Below are 16,585 nucleotides of genomic sequence, written 5' to 3'. Positions count from 1 at the left end.
GAAACGGTAAATAAATGTATTGAACGGCGTTCTGTGTGGTCTGAAACGAGAGTTTTTGAGGAATGAGCTCCAGCGTGGGGAAGTCTGAGAACGCCACCTTGTCGTTAACGTGCGAACAAAGAAGTCGCCAGTATGATGATGTCACCACCCTGTCCCGGTCATGTTACCAGGAAAAAGAGAGAAGGCACGTAACAGCTGTCAACATTTTGAACAACAAAGCTGTGATTGTGATGTAGTTAGTACTATTAGCACAATGGCAACAAAACCTTGTCATCTATCAACTAGACATGCAATACAGACTTACACACAATGTCAAGCTCGGGCCACCAGAAAAACGAGTGCTTGTCTCCTTTACTATTGTATACTACTCAAAACCATATCCTGTTCAATTATTTACTACTTTCGTTTTAATACTGTAACTTTTGTTTATAGCTTTTGTTAAAAGTGTGTAATCAGAACAAGGTGATGTGTGTGATGCATATAATGACAGCCATTTCTTTTCTTTCTTTTATTGGAAAATATTTACTTTTTAAAATAGTACACAAACATTATCAAATAATACAACGTTTCATAAATTAATCTGTGTAAACACAAATCCATCCAACGTCCTCTTTATTTTCCCTTTTTCCTGCACTTCCTTTGGACACTCTCTTCATTCTGGCCCCTCTGCGGCACTCATGTCTAAGTACACAAAATAAACAATTTAATAATGTTTTATTACCTTATTGCAAACAGTGTGTTGGAAAATATGAAAAACACACCAACACAAAGATTATGCATCGTAAATTAACACATCTTAAATTAGATCATGTTAGCTTGCTCCAATCTAGCGTAACAAGTAGCAGTTAGCTCGTCAAGATTAAAGTATGATTAGACCTACCAGAAGAGCATTTCTGCTTTAGTTGCCCACTGCAAGGCACAAACCGCTGGTTAGCGGATGAAGAATCTTCATTTGTCATATCGATGCCAGCTCCTAAACCTCCTCACAGAGTTGGAAACATATTGGGTCTAAACGTCTTTGATGTCCAGAATCCATGACATGCCTGTACTTGTTCCAGATCTTATTTAACTTGTTTGTAAACTGACATGAACTTTAGTGATGTCAATATTGACACATTAGCTGTGTCCCAATTCAGGGTCTGCATCCTTAGGAGGACCCGGCCTACGCAGCCTCAGAAGGCTGGACCTTCGGAGGCACCTCTGAAGGATGCGTCACCCGTTGTTAACTGGGACAGTCTAGCCTGCGGAGGATACTTACATTTGAAAGTGTATTAGCTGCTGGTGCCACTGCTTGTATTTGCCGCCACCGTCAAAAAGATCCGGGTTGAACAAAGGCGCGCAAAGCATCTTGGGATATGGTAGGCCACGAAGGATAGTCGCGGTGCATCCTCCGAATACAGGGAAAAGGAGGGTGCCTTCGTTGGCTGCATTTGGAGGAGCCTTCGAATTTGAATGAATTGGGACAGCCTTCGCGCAGCGTTGTGACGTAAGCGGCCTTCAAATTCGCCCTTCGAAGGATGCAGACCCTGAATTGGGACACAGCATTGAGTAAGTCCGGTACTCTGTCTGCATCTGCTTACAGCGCCACTTGTGGCAATGCACTGTATTACATCATTTTCACCCAGTGATCCTGGATGTTACTCGTTCTTGATACGACACAGTGCGGATGCGTCTATTTTTTCGACCTGGCGGCAAAACGAAACATAAAAGTTACTGTGGGGACAGACCCCCAGTTATACAAAGGCAAATATTCGTGTGGGATTTATGAATATTAATGATGAGATGAGATATTAACTGGATTTAAAGTTTCCATTGTATTCAGTACTGCCTCGTGAAAGAGTGGTCTTGGTATGACAGACATGACCTTGCTACTATAAAGCTATACAACTTAACAATAAAAAGAAAAAGAGTGACACTTTGTGCGAGTTCTTGGTATTTTACTGTTGTAAGAATAACTGTATCCTTATCTCTGCGCAGGTCACACACTTGCAAATACTCATATCATGCCCACGTTTGCACTGGGAACATGCAATCCTTAAACCTTTTACTGTTGACTGAGAAAAGGGGTGTGGAGGAGAGTTTGTACTATAAACAGAGGCAGAAGCTGCAATTTATTTGTGTACGTGCATGCGCCCATGTGCATATTGCGGTCAAAAAAGGGCACAATGGGAGTTTTTCAAATTAATTTGCTTGTGAAGATGTACAGTAATTGAATTGCTGTGTGTTTATGTACAAGTGTTTGTGTGTGCTGAGCTGGGCAGTGTGCATGATGGCTAAACAGAAAGCCAGAGATGTGTTTACATGGTAAATATGTGCATGTGTGTGGGATGGGAGTTAAGGCTGTGGAATGTCACATGCTGACAGGATGCTTACTGGACAACAATGGTGGGAGAACTGTGCTGGTGTTTTGCTGTGTGGAATCTTAGGATTTGACCAATTACAAAGCCTATATGTTTATACATGCAAAATTGTGTAACCCCTGCCAAGGACTTGTTTGTTAGAAATTCAGTTCTTTCTTTATCAAAATCCAGCAAAAAAACTACAGTGCTGATTACCACAAATATGGCACTTGTGCGAATTTGATTTTGGTACAAATGGTGACCATAATGCTCTAGTTTATTTTGAACATGCTTAACAATACGTTAAAAAACATTATATGGTTGCATTCAAACAACTTTAATTCCCCGAAAGTAGTAGAAGGAAGCAGATTTTACCTAATCCTACACATTCTCCAGGTCTGAGCAATTACTAATAGTCCAATCAATGCCACGTTTTGTAATAGCACGAGAAATACAGTATGTTTAAAAATGAATGGATTAGTTTATTCAATAATGAATACAGAAACATGGGGATAAAATGTTGTATAGCTCCACACTGTTTGCTTGCAGATGATTTCACACGATATGAGCAAAACACACACCCAACCTGGAAAAGTTGTATAATCAAGGGGACCGCTCTTCCTATTAATGGCAACAGCTACCTTACATAATGAAAATAACCATGAGAAATAAACAGAAAAACAAAAGTAATCGACAAGTCAAAGTATACAGGTGCACTAAATACAGTTGGAAAATTGGCGGTTATTGTTGATTGTTAAAAACAATAAGTCAGGAAAGGTGCAGTAGTTCAGTGTTATGAAGTGATTGCACAAGCAAACGTGCTGAATGACTGATAAGTTCACCACAGTATGGCTTCCTAACAAATGCATAGACTTTTATACAGTACATGTAACCAGGCCATATTATGTACTGTCCACAGTAATACCTGTTATAATTGTTCACATAATTTTAGCAATATAGGGAGTGGTAAATAGCTTCCATTATGAGCACAACTATGAGAGCGGTAGAATTCAATGTTACAGCTAAAAGTGAAAACACAAACATGTTTTTACTAAACAAGCATGAAGAACCGCCAAGATAAGCAGTGTGCGCCTCAAAAGTAAACAAATTCAACAGAGCACCGCAAATTTCACATAAAATCTGAATTGTTGGACAAATATCGATTATTAATGTATGATAAGTAAAGTGGTACAGACGGTTCTAAAATGCAGATTTAGCGCAAACGGAGACGGATGGAGGAGGAAAGGCGATAAGGTAGTTTAAATGTGACGTAGTGAAACAAGTAAATACATGTTTTGTACATTGCAACAGAAGTCTAACAGGAGCCATGTTACAGCAGCGAGTAACCTGCTAGGTAGAGGAAAGGAGAAAGTAGATGAATAAGTCAGGAGAGGAAGTAATATCCACACAGTGCGACAATAATGTCAGCCATAGATATGCAGAGCCTATCCCAGCTGCACTCGGGCGGAAGGCGGGGTACACCCTGGACAAGTCACCACCTCATCACAGGGCCAACACAGATAGACAGACAACAATATATTAATAATCCACACATTTGAATAACTAAAGATGCACAAAAAATCGGTTTATACTACTATATACGGTTTATTGTAATCAAATTGTGACATACCCAAAGCTTGTGACAGTGTTATACTTAATATAAATGTTTCACCTGAGAGCATCGAGCTAAAATACTCCAGCCAAGACCTAAACTTTGATGCACACTCAGCCATCTGCAACACGTTCTTGATGGTGGTGTTGTGCAAGTAACGTTGTATAAGTTACTTCATTTTGCTCAATTAGTGCATGACTCTTTGATGTAGAGTCACAAACATTGCCACATTTGTGTATGTATATTTCTGCTTGAATTGTGTGTAGTGTATGCACTTAAACGAGGTAGAATGATGCCAATCAGCCTTTCAATGGCAACCATACAACAGCAGTAGTTCCTACACTGACTCGTGCAATTCACACTTTCAACAATACCAACGCTCCCAAAACTCTTCTTCACTCCCAGGTTGGCTCCAAGCCAACATGCAAACGTTACTGCCCCCTACAGCCCATCCCCTGAATCCCAGCTCAGAAACCTACACAATGATCTCCATCACTAAACTACTGAATAATGGTACCATTTTTTTCATGAGATGTGTTCTGTATTTGTTGTTTTTATTTTATTTCGGAAATTTTATTCTTCCATTATAATTACGTTTTTAAATTACTATTCTGTTTAACTGCGTATCCTAAAATTCCAAATGTCCCAAAAAATTCCAGTGTTTTTTGGACATTTGTGTATATATTTTTCAAGTAGTGCATAATTGTCGTGGGTATGAATAATATGTAAACAATACCCTATTCTTAACACAGAATTGTGAAGCACACGAGTGTCTACAAGATCTGCTGTAATCAACTTTACTTGATCTGCGATTTTCCTATTAGTGTCATGGCTAAGTGTCCCAATACCAGTGTCCATGTGATATCGCAGCTCGGAGATGTAACGTTTGCTGAAAAGCAGGTGCAAACAAAACAGGTTATCAAAGGTGTTTTTATTTTGTCAGCCATACAGAATGAGACAAACTAGCAGGAATGCAGGAGTGTTATTTTTTAACTCAGGTTTTCCTCTCTGTTTCTTTCAGGTTTCTGCTGCGTGAGAAACAGTGGGAAGGCCCAGGCTGGTTAGCCATGTTACACGTGTGTATCACTTGTTGACAATTGAGTCATTTCAAGTACGATATTCTTCATACTTTCACCACACCGGTTGGCAGTTTGGGCTACTGTAAACATCCTTGACTGGAAGCTGGTGTTGGGTCCTTGAGCTTTCAGTCGGATGTTTGCAGCAGCCACCTGCTAGTACCATCACAAGACATTGGACACTTCCGTGGACTTGGTCCTGGGAAATCTGGAGATGTGAAATGTGTTGTTTTATGGGAAATGTGGCGGGTGACCAAGCACTAGCCTACATCCTTGGAAATCTACCGTATTTTCCGGGCTATAGAGCCTGATATAAGCCGCACCCACTGTATTTTAGGAGAAATAAATATTAACATATGTTAGCCGCACCGGACAGTAAGCCGCAGATATATACCAGTACGAAAGATTGTGTAAATGTCTATTTACGCAATTGTTTTCGAACTGTACCTGTCACAAGGTAGTAAAATGGCTAATCAAACAAAACAGAAGTCATCGTCATGGACCCACTAGCTGCGGAAGCTGGCTCTCCAAGCAGCTAAACAGACTCAATAAGTCCACAGTTACGTTTTGATGAATTTACGAAACTGAAACAATACAAACACAATGTTATTGTAAGTTAGTAATGCTAACAAAGACACTCGGAAATTTGTTAGCATATTCGCTAAGGCTAACGACGGTAGCTTGATTACATTACATTTGCACATACAAATATGTATGAAAACACTTCTACAGACATCACACATGGGACGGTTTAGTAAGTAGGAACAGTTTTAGTAAAACTGTAAAACGTACTACTTTACTTGGAGTGATGAATGAACAATTCATAAGAGTAAAAACGCTATGGACGATTAGAAGACAAAACAGCACTTGTATTTACGCTTTGAAGCTCTGAACGGAAGGAAATAATGCAGAGATTCACCCCGCAGCACTTGCAGTAAGCGAACTCGGTTCAAAAGATGGCACAATAGCACAAACAATCAAACACGATTTCAGTGTCTTTGCATGCGTTTTATGAATTCTATTTGCATTATGGTCGTCAGCGAAGAAAAATCCATGAATTAGCAGCACCGTTTTATAAGCTACAGGTTACATAGCGTAGGAAAAAAGTAGCAGCTTATAGTAATGTGGTAACAGGTACATTCATAATAACATGCACTATTTACCTATTTTGTTAATTTTAAGCATACGGCAGTGCAATAATTTCACAGACACATCACAATGTTGGCTTTTCCCTTCAACTACAACAAAACTACTAATCACTGAAGACTTCATGAGAGACAACGACAACTACTTTGGGAAAAATGATGATCAGTGTTGTTAAGTACTAAACAAGACATACAAACTATGAACATAATAAAACAATCAGTCACTGTACAATGGCTGCTTTAACTGGGATGCCGATTCATGGGATGTTCATATTTTACTGTTGAGATGAATAATTAATCATAATCCTCACGCAGGTTAAAGAAAAAGGTTGGGGTGGGGGCCGCAAACAAGCGTCCTTTCGTGTCTTTCTCACCATCACCAGGTATAATTTGGATATCTGGATTGAGCAACTTCTTTGTTTATGACAACAACCTTCTGCTATACAAGTAAGAGGCATCATTTATAATCTATATTATTTATTACTAACTAAAAGGGCGATGCAGCAGCTCACAGGCTCAATATGTCAATATAGCAGCATAAGTTAGTTAGCTCTCTGTGATCACGGCGCCACTAAAAGTAGTTCCTCTGCATTAGCGCTTATAATAAAAATATCACTTTTGGATGTTTTTAGAGGGCTTTATGGGCGCATCAGACGCAATAATGTCGTGAGTTCCATTACCTCTATTGTGAGCTTACTTTTGCTAGCGTTTATGAGTTTGAATGCATTAAAAAAAAGAAAAACATGTGTTCTTGTGTTACATAGGGGTTGGGAATGGTAGGTGAAATTCTCCCAAAAGTACAGTTCCCCTTTAAGAAACTTCTGACTTTAGTTCCAGTTTGTTTGTTGTCATTACTGCCACAAGTGGTGGAAACGTGTAATACAACGGAGTGCTGTTGGCCCCATACGAACCACAGCTGAGAAGCATTTTGTCACGGCTCTCTATGGAGCGCTTGTAGACCAACAACGGGCCCCTGCCCTATGGTTAAGAATCCCAGGTCTAGATTTGTATTGGATATGCATTGGTGGAAATTTTTTGTGAGTCGATCTGCAAGATGTTTAATTCTGGAGCCGTTCCCAGGTTAAAAATGAAACCACACTCCACCCTCCCTAAAAGTATCATACATTATCTTTTGTTTAAATACATATTTTTAATAATAATAATAATAATACACAATGTTTCCCATATATGGTGAGAAATAAACTTCAATATGTAAATTCACCTGGTCACAACATTAGGTACACCTGCAAAAAAAAAAAAAAAGTACCCTCTGTGCATGCCAAGATTAGATTAAAATAATACTTTATCTTACCTTTTCTTGTTTCCTCAAATACACCTGACCTCATACGGAGCACCTCCCCCTTTGGCTGACAGCTTGACTTAATGTCTAAATAAGTACGTCCACCTCGCTGTGACATCACAACGTCGCCAGATTGCAAATCCTCGCCAAAAGAGGCATCCAAAACTGCGTGTAAGCTCACGGCAAAATGCATGAACCTTATGACTCGACGCTTTGGCATTGTTTAACAGGTGTATCTAACATTGTAACGTTATTTCTAAGTCAGAAAAGATCAAGTTTATCATAGATCCTTTAAATCTGTTCTTTTAAACTACAATTAGTAACATATGCTGGACGACAGTGGTTTTTTTTTGTTTTTTTTGCAAATTGTCATTTTAAGTTGGTGGCATACTGCAGGTTTAATCGTATTTAAAAGTTTGACTGATATAGTTTGTCTGCTTCCTGTGTGTAACATGTTGCCATTTTTAATATGAATAGAATGAAAATGTGGATAACAAATGTAAAATGACAAACACTGAAAAGTGAATTAAAATATACAAAATATATAGTAAAAGGTGTTACATTTAAAATGAATGGACGAACAATAAATTATTTTAGACACGGTCGTCAGTATTCGTCTTCGTCTATTTACTTTTTAACAACTTTGCCTTTACAGTTTCTCAAACTTGTATTAACACAGTCGGCTTTTGTGTCCTAGTTTTAGTCCACATCCTACATAGACATCAACCTTTGCCACTCGTCGTTAGTAACCGGGGGGAAATCTGCATTAAATAAAAACAACGAGCAGCTGTTTTTAGCAGTGGCACATTCCTTAATATGTGCTGTACATTTAAATACACACCCTTACTCTTTATACTACATGTATTGCTCAATTCATGATAAAAACGTGTTAAATTATTTGAAAGAAATAATACAAAGTCAGCAAAATAATTAACTAAAGTCAAATTACAAACAAAGTGAAGACAGTGGATGAGGGGAGCTTCAATACTCTGAGATGTCACATGAAAAAAGCCAGTGCTGACGTTTTGTAATAAACGTCTTCATTCTTCAGCGGGGCTGAGAGGATGTGTGTGTGTGTGTGTGTGTGTGTGTGTGTGTGTGTGTGTGTGTGTGTGTGTGTGTGTGTGTGTGTGTGTGTGTGTGTGTGTGTGTGTGTGTGTGTGTGTGTGTGTGTGTGTGTGTGTGTGTGTGTGTGTGTGTGTGTGTGTGTGTGTGTGTGTGTGTGTGTGTGTGTGTGTGTGTGTGTGTGTGTGTGTGTGTGTGTGTGTGTGTGTGTGTGTGTGTGTGTGTGTGTGTGTGTGTGTGTGTGTGTGTGTGTGTGTGTGTGTGTGTGTGTGTGTGTGTGTGTGTGTGTGTGTGTGTGTGTGTAACACAGCACAGCACAGGACCAAAGACTTGAAGGAAGGAAGCAGTGACATATTGTAAACAAACTCACCCTCACATCCATCAAATGCTGGACCACTGAGTCGCAGGAAGTGTAAACATCCTACACTCTCGGCATCTTCCCCCTGGTGGCCGGGAGTGGGACTGTTTGCTCTGCCTTGCTCGGGAATTCAACTTGGGAGCGAAAGTCACATTGAATTTACTGACTCACATCTGGTACTCCATTTCTTTTAAAAGCAACTAGCTTTAATTGTTGTTGAATAGTGGAAAATGGATGAATGAATGTATTTCTATGGAGTTTTTGCATTTGTTGAAAATGATTGTTATTGAATAAATGATTAAAATATGAGTGTCTGATAATGGCTTTTTTTTCATGCTAAAAGAAAAATAATTTAAATCTGGGAACAAATAATGGGAAGTAGCAAAAAAAACAACCTTTGAATCCCAAAATCTGTATTTTTACATTTTGGCCAAACGCCTCCGAGCCTTCATTGCCATTGTGTAAATAAATAAGAATGTTTGACTTTCAGCTAAAAGCTTTGTGACATTCCTCTGACATCCGTGCTCTGACTTCTGCGGGAAACCTTCCATACAGGACAGGAAACACTGGGAGTGGTTCTTCTCTGATTGGCTGCTTTTTCCTGACCCAACAACCTGGGTCATGACTGTCCCTCTGGAATTGGGACACACACACACAACATACACACTCTACACTATATAGCACAGTCCAGTGAGTCCTTTTACAAAAAAAGGAAATGATAGCGGAAACGAGAACAAATATTCTAATTGTTAAAAAAAAAAATGCTGCAGTATGTACTATAAATATTGGAGGGACTTAAGTATTATGTCACTTCTGATGGCAACATTGTCCACACTTTTGGTCTGGTGAAATATTTGTAGAACTTTTTTAATAGTCATATCCTATGACTATTGAAAAATATGAATATATCTTTACCTTACTTGTAACATGAGTGACTTATGACCAGTGTTGGGACTAACGCGTTATTTTTTATATTCAGTAACTCAGTTACCGTTACTACATGATGCGTTACTGCGTTATTTTACGTTACTTTTTATGTAGTATAAAGTGTGTTTTATCAAAGCGCTGCAGTGTCATCGTTCTGATTCTTTTTGTGTCACAAGCCGGAGAAGAGAGACATGCGCTCTGTATGTGTCTGGGTGTGTGATCATGGCGGAGCCAGAAGTCGAGTTTGTTAACATGGAGATATTTTCACTACTTTTCTTTTGTCGAGCACAAAGAAAATAACATTTTAGTTAAATGTAAATTGTGCTTTGGATCAAAGATCCCATCTACTGCCCAAAACAGCAATTCAAATCTGCTGAAACAAGCTACATGAGCAACATGCTTCGACGAAGCTAGTAAAGAGAGACAGAGACTCCGATGGCACTTCACCTCCACCACCACTTAAGGATTAACTCTGCCTCTGCTCATCATTCAGCACTGAAGTTACACACTCTGTTCCCTCTAATTGTTCATGTGTGTGAGCAAACGCAAAAACTCCCTGAGCATTGAGTGGAGCCCATGTGAGCAACATCAGACGTGCACACTGTGGCTACACCAGCAGCACACCTGTCCCAAACCTGACTAAATATCAAGTTCAATCGCCATTCTTCCATCCATTTTCTACCGCTTGTCCCTTTCGGGGTCGCGGGGGGTGCTGGAGCCTATCTCAGCTGCATTCGGGCGGAAGGCGGGGTACACCCTGGACAAGTCCCCACCTCATCGCAGGGCCAACACAGATAGACAAACATTATATTATAATCAAATGACAGCAGTCATTTCCATTTCTAATATAAGTGTTTAGGCCCACTTACAATGACAATAACAACAAATATTGTTTTTCATGAACTGTGTACTTGTATTGTTTGTCTGGGTGGAGGTCCTGCTTTGGAAATAGTTTGTACCCCTTTCAGACATTGCATTTAGTTCCCATTAAAACATTCACATATTGCACTATGAGATGTAAGCAGGGGATCATGTGTACATTCCTGCAACTTCCTGTTTGTAAAATGTATATTTTTATTAGTATTTATTTAATATACGAACAGCATTTCAGGATTAATATTTATAAATTAAGATTCCCAATAAATGACACTAGAATAAGCACACATTTGATTGGTAAATCATAGAGTAACGACCTGGAATGACACTTTATGTGTGGTGTTGGAGTTGTCCGACTTTTTGTGTGGCTGTAAACGCATCACTGGCTAAGTGCCATATGTGCATGTGTTGGCGCAAGTGAGAAAGAGCGAGCGGCTGTTGTTGATATAACAAAGTTGCTTTTGGTCTGGTTTGTACTGCAGAAAATGACCACTTTTGCTAGATATAATTTTTTTTACTAATGTTTTGGTGATGTGTTTATGGCCGACAATAAAGAGTTTTGCTCAGTAAAGTGATGGATGGAATTCATGTCCTCAAAGCGTCTCGACAGACGTTACAATATTTGAACAATGATGACGAAAGTGTTTTCTCTGTCGTGTGCGTGTCGTGTCGAAAATTGTTATGCGCTTATTTTTTTATTTGATTTTGTGCGTGGCATAGATTTGCCGTGCGCAGAGGACGCTTGAGCAGTGCGCAATTGCACAGGCGCGCACCTTAGAGGGAACGTTGCTGTCAATTCTCTTATATACTCTTTCATTCTAGACTTCTAGAGTGTTTGATTATCACATCACTCTAAATGTATAGACTATAGAGTTCACAAACATAAAGAGGGATCCTAGTGGGCCAGGCAAATCTTTCTTTATCTCTAAACTAAAACTGGGGAAATGTGTAGAGTGTTCTGGGCTTCAGACATGATTTTGTGTGAGAATTCCTGGAGGAAAAAATGCCTGGTTAGGCTTTGTGTATGTAGTGTGTGCCTTTCTTGCTTTACAGCTATGTATTTTGTATTTTGTGTGATGACTATATTAAGATGATAGCAGTGGCGTGCAGTCACTAGAGGCAGGGGAGGTGGGGCCTCACCTGCCATCATTGAAAGAAAAAAAATGTAAAAAGAAAAAAAAATATATTAAATTGTTATATGTATCCAGTGATTATACTAAAGTTATTTTCCATTTAACTTTACCAGTTTTAGATTATTTTTATTTTCACATTTGCCGTTCAAATACTGAGAAGAGACGGTGCGGTGATCAGCAGCCAGTTGAGGCACGTCTGATTTGTGCCTCAACATGGAATGTGCACAATGACTCGGCTAACTGCTGAGCTGCTGTGCAGTGAGACTGTATTGCTATATGAATTATATTATACATTTCCATAGTTTAGTTAGCTGAGGTATATAATGTACAGTGTATTTTGTCAACAACTGTATGTGTGTAACGTATTTTTTCAGCTGAGCATTCATAAAACTGCTGCCAAAGACGTACTGTCTGAGTAGGGATGATACTCGAAACCGGTTTTCCAGGTTGTTTGATAAGAAAAGAACAGAGTCCTCGGACTCGAATCCCTTTTTGAGAACCGGTACCCGTTATCGAGACCACTATAGTAAAGGAAAATAGTTGATTCTTTATTCGAATCCCGTCCCGACCAGAAATGCTCCGTGGGACATCACAAGAATTGACGTCACGTAGCTCAGTCATTAGGCGCAGATAGCGAAAGCAGGAAAACGATGGACGGGAAAAAGCGCTCCAAGGTGTAATAAAGTTCAAAACAAAAGCTATCATCCATCGAATAACTTTACTGAGAGATTTCAGCAGGGTAAAACACATGAAGAACACTTTTACGACCAACCGGAAACATAGCCACCAGGCTAGCAACGCACCTCCTTTACGGCAGCTGTCGCAACGTTCTTAAAACAACCGCAGCACATACATATATATACAACATATATGACATCTCCCTTTTTTAACTTTTGTTTTTCTTTCCTTGTAAACAAAACAAAATCTCACTGTAGATGTGTTGTCTGTCTAATTATAAATAATGCAGACGAGGCGTGTTGGCTGAGTTCTTGACGTTTACTTTCACAGCGTGGCAACATGCAACACTTTTCGGGGCTACCGCGCATGCTCGTAACTCCCGTTGCATGCTGGGTAGTGTAGTTGTTATATTCTCTCGACCATAACATTTTTCCCCCTATAAAGAAATAATGTTAACTCAATAAAGTGTATTTCTTTTTTTAGCTTTAACTTTTCATTTTTTAGCATTGTAACCACATTTGCAAACAACTTTTCTCTTCATAGAATTTTCTTTAAATAAAGAAATAAAGTGCAAAAATGTCAAAGCATCATAACAAACAGTTATGTCAAATAGCAGCAGAAGTGCACTTTTTGGAGAGCTGTATTATTTTCAGTTTTGTGCCCAAGGGACTGATTTAATTTAACACTATATTATTATTTATACACCTATAGTGATCACAGAGACAGATTGTTTTTGTGTTACTGTATATATTTGTTTCTCTGAAAAATCCCACTTAATATACTTTGGGTAACAACAGTCAATATTTAGTTATTTTATTTTATTTTTTTAGGTGGGTAACAGTCAATATTTATTTATTTATTAGATTTTATTTTTTTATTATATAATAAATGTGAGCTTTTGTTAAACCAAATATTGTGTGTTTTTTCCCATATACAACAACCTATCTGGACTCGATAAGAGAATCGATAAGGAATCGGTTCGATAAGAGGATTCGATAATAGGCTCGAACTCGATAATTCCTTATCAAACATCATCCCTATGTCTGAGGCTCGCAGTAATCCGGCCTCCTGGTGGTAGAGGGCGGTAGTGATCCCAGAGATCATTCCTTGCCGCAGAAGAAAAGAAAAAAAAAAAAAATTAGCAATAATAAGTGCAGCGTTTTTTTATTTCCTCTCGCCTGAACTTTTATTAAAAACATGGAGGATTAAATATGTAAAATAAAACAGTTTTCTAAACTGGACTTTCAATCGAAGCAGGCGGTAATAATTAGAGGTAGACCGACGCCGGAGCTAAAAGGTTTGCTTTTGACTTCGGGAAGGAAGACCCGTTCTTTTCAAATGGCGTGGTACACACGCAAAGGCTGGATGTCCAGCAAGAAAGGTAAGACCATAATAATGTTTTTTTTATTAAATGTGCTTTTTTGTGTGCTAGTTTGTATGTGTAAATAATGCTGGTATGAGCTTTTAATCATAACCCGTTAACTGCTGCCAATCACTGGTGAATAAGATACTATTTAGGGTTCATATGTTTGTAAATCTGACTGTGATGATGCAGTGCCTCACCAGACATTAACCTCACCGCACGCCACTGGATGATAGTATATATCTGTATCATGAATAAATTTAAGTGGACCCCGACTTAAACATGTTGAAAAACTTAATCTGGTGTTACCATTTAGTGGTCAATTGTACGGCATATGTACTGTACTGTGCAATCTACTAATAAAAGTTTCAATCAATCAATTGTTTCCCCCAGAAAATGTGTTAGTTAAAGGCCTACTGAAACCCACTATAACCGACCACACAGTCTGATAGTTTATATATCAATGATGAAATCTTAACATTGCAACACATGCCGATACGGCCGGGTTAACTTATAAAGTGCAATTTTAAATTTCCCGGCAAACTTCCGTCTGAAAACGTTTCGATATGATGACATATGCGCGTGACGTCAATCGTTGAAGCGGAAGTATTCGGACCCCCATCCATCCATCCATTTTCTACCGCTTGTCCCCATTGAATCCAATACAAAAAGCTCTGTTTTCACCTCAAAATTCCACAGTATTCTGGACATCTGTGTTGGTGAATCTTTTGCAGTTTGTTTAATGAACAATGGAGACTGCAAAGAAGAAAGTTGTAGGTGGGATCGGTGTATTAGCGGCTGGCTGTAGCAACCCAACCAGGAGGACTTTGAGATGCATAGCAGACGCGCTAGCCGCCGACCTCACCTTGACTTCCTCCGTCTCCAGGCCGCCGACCGCATCAATGATCGAGTGAAGTCCTTCGTCGTACCGTCGATCACTGGAACGCAGGTGAGCACCGGTCGTGATGAGCAGATGAGAGCTGACGTAGGTGCAGAGCTAATGTTTTTAGCATAGCTCTGTCGAGGTTCCGTAGCTAAATTAGCTTCAATGGCATCGTTAGCAACAGCATTGCTAAGCTTCGCCAAGCTGGAAAGCATTAACCGTGTAGTTACATGTCCAGAGTTTGGTAGTATTGTTGATCTTCTGTCTATCCTTCCAGTCAGGGGCTTTTTTCTTCTGTTTCTATATGCAGTTAAGCACGATGCTATCACGTTAGCTCAGTAGCTAAAGTGCTTCACCGATGTATTGTCGTGGAGATAAAAGTCACTGTGAATGTCCATTTCGCGTTCTCGACTCTCATTTTCAAGAGGATATAGTATCCGAGGTGGTTTAAAATACAAATCCGTGATCCACAATAGAAAAAGGAGAAAGTGTGGAATCCAATGAACCCTTGTACCTAAGTTACGGTCAGAGCGAAAAAAGATACGTCCTGCACGGCACGCTAGTCCTTCACTTTCACGTTCCTCATCTACAAATCTTTCATCCTCGCTCAAATTAATGGGGTAATTGTCGCTTTCTCGGTCCGAATCTCTCTCGCTGCTGGTGTAAACAATGTGCAGATGTGAGCAGTCCTTCCTCCGGTGTCGTCACGCTACTTCCGGTAGGGGCAAGGCTTTTTTAAAATCAGAGACCAAAAGTTGCGAACTTTATCGTCGTTGTTCTATACTAAATCCTTTCAGCAAAAATATGGCAATATCGCAAAATGATCAAGTATGACACATAGAATGGATCTGCTATCCCCGTTTAAATTTTAAAAAATCATTTCAGTAGGCCTTTAAGGTGGTGTCTCTCCAGGCAGACAGACCGGGGAAGGGGGTGGGTGGGTGTAAGGATTGGTGTAACTTGGCCTGTCGCCAATACGTCTCCACCTTGTCGTTTTCCGCTCCATTTGCTGAATGGCGATATACTATATACAAACCCCGTTTCCATATGAGTTGGGAAATTGTGTTAGATGTAAATATAAACGGAATACAATGATTTGCAAATCCTTTTCAACCCATATTCAGTTGAATATGCTACAAAGACAACATATTTGATGTTCAAACTCATAAACTTTATTTTTTTTTTGCAAATAATAATTAACTTTTAATTTCATGGCTGCAACACGTGCCACAGTAGTTGGGAAAGGGCATGTTCACCACTGTGTTACATGGCCTTTCCTTTTAACAACACTCAGTAAACGTTTGGGAACTGAGGAGACACATTTTTTAAGCTTCTCAGGCGGAATTCTTTCCCATTCTTGCTTGATGTACAGCTTAAGTTGTTCAACAGTCCGGGGGTCTCCCTTCTGCTATTTTAGGTGCCACACATTTTCAATGGGAGACAGGTCTGGACTACAGGCAGGCCAGTCTAGTACCCGCACTCTTTTACTATGAAGCCAGGTTCATGTAACACGTGGCTTGGCATTGTCTTGCTGAAATGAGCAGGGGCGTCCATGGTAATGTTGCTTGGATGGCAACATATGTTGCTCCAAAACCTGTATGTACCTTTCAGCATTAATGGCGCCTTCACAGATGTGTAAGTTACCCATGTATTGGGCACTAATATACCCCCATACCATCACAGATGCTGGCTTTTCAACTTTGCGCCTATAACAATCCAGATGGTTCTTTTCCTCTTTGGTCCGGAGGACACGACGTCCACAGTTTCCAAAAACAATTTGAAAAGTGAACTCGTCAGACCACAGAACACTTTTCCACTTTGTATCAGTCC

At 39.5% G+C, this 16,585-nt stretch overlaps 2 long non-coding RNA genes across 2 annotated transcripts in view; one reads left to right on the top strand and one right to left on the bottom strand.

The window, feature by feature from the left end:
* Window positions 1-608: 608 nt before the first annotated feature.
* On the bottom strand, window positions 609-12,800 carry LOC133656871 (uncharacterized). Its single transcript, XR_009827184.1, has 3 exons — window positions 12,635-12,800; window positions 8,908-9,029; window positions 609-681 (listed from the first exon to the last, which is right to left on the bottom strand). It is a non-coding gene; the product is annotated as an uncharacterized LOC133656871 (long non-coding RNA).
* An 860-nt stretch (window positions 12,801-13,660) lies between these two features.
* The window catches only part of LOC133657480 (uncharacterized), a 21,372-nt gene continuing 18,447 nt past the window's right edge, over window positions 13,661-16,585 (top strand). Inside the window, exon 1 of the long non-coding RNA XR_009827274.1 lies at window positions 13,661-13,890. This is a non-coding gene — a long non-coding RNA (uncharacterized LOC133657480). The remainder of the gene's footprint in view (window positions 13,891-16,585) is intronic.

This window comes from Entelurus aequoreus, linkage group LG09 (genome assembly GCF_033978785.1).
Source record: "Entelurus aequoreus isolate RoL-2023_Sb linkage group LG09, RoL_Eaeq_v1.1, whole genome shotgun sequence".
In the NCBI taxonomy this organism is placed as follows: domain Eukaryota; kingdom Metazoa; phylum Chordata; class Actinopteri; order Syngnathiformes; family Syngnathidae; genus Entelurus; species Entelurus aequoreus.
The sequence above is the reverse complement of the archived record's forward strand: the minus strand, read 5'-3'. Positions and strand labels throughout refer to the sequence as shown.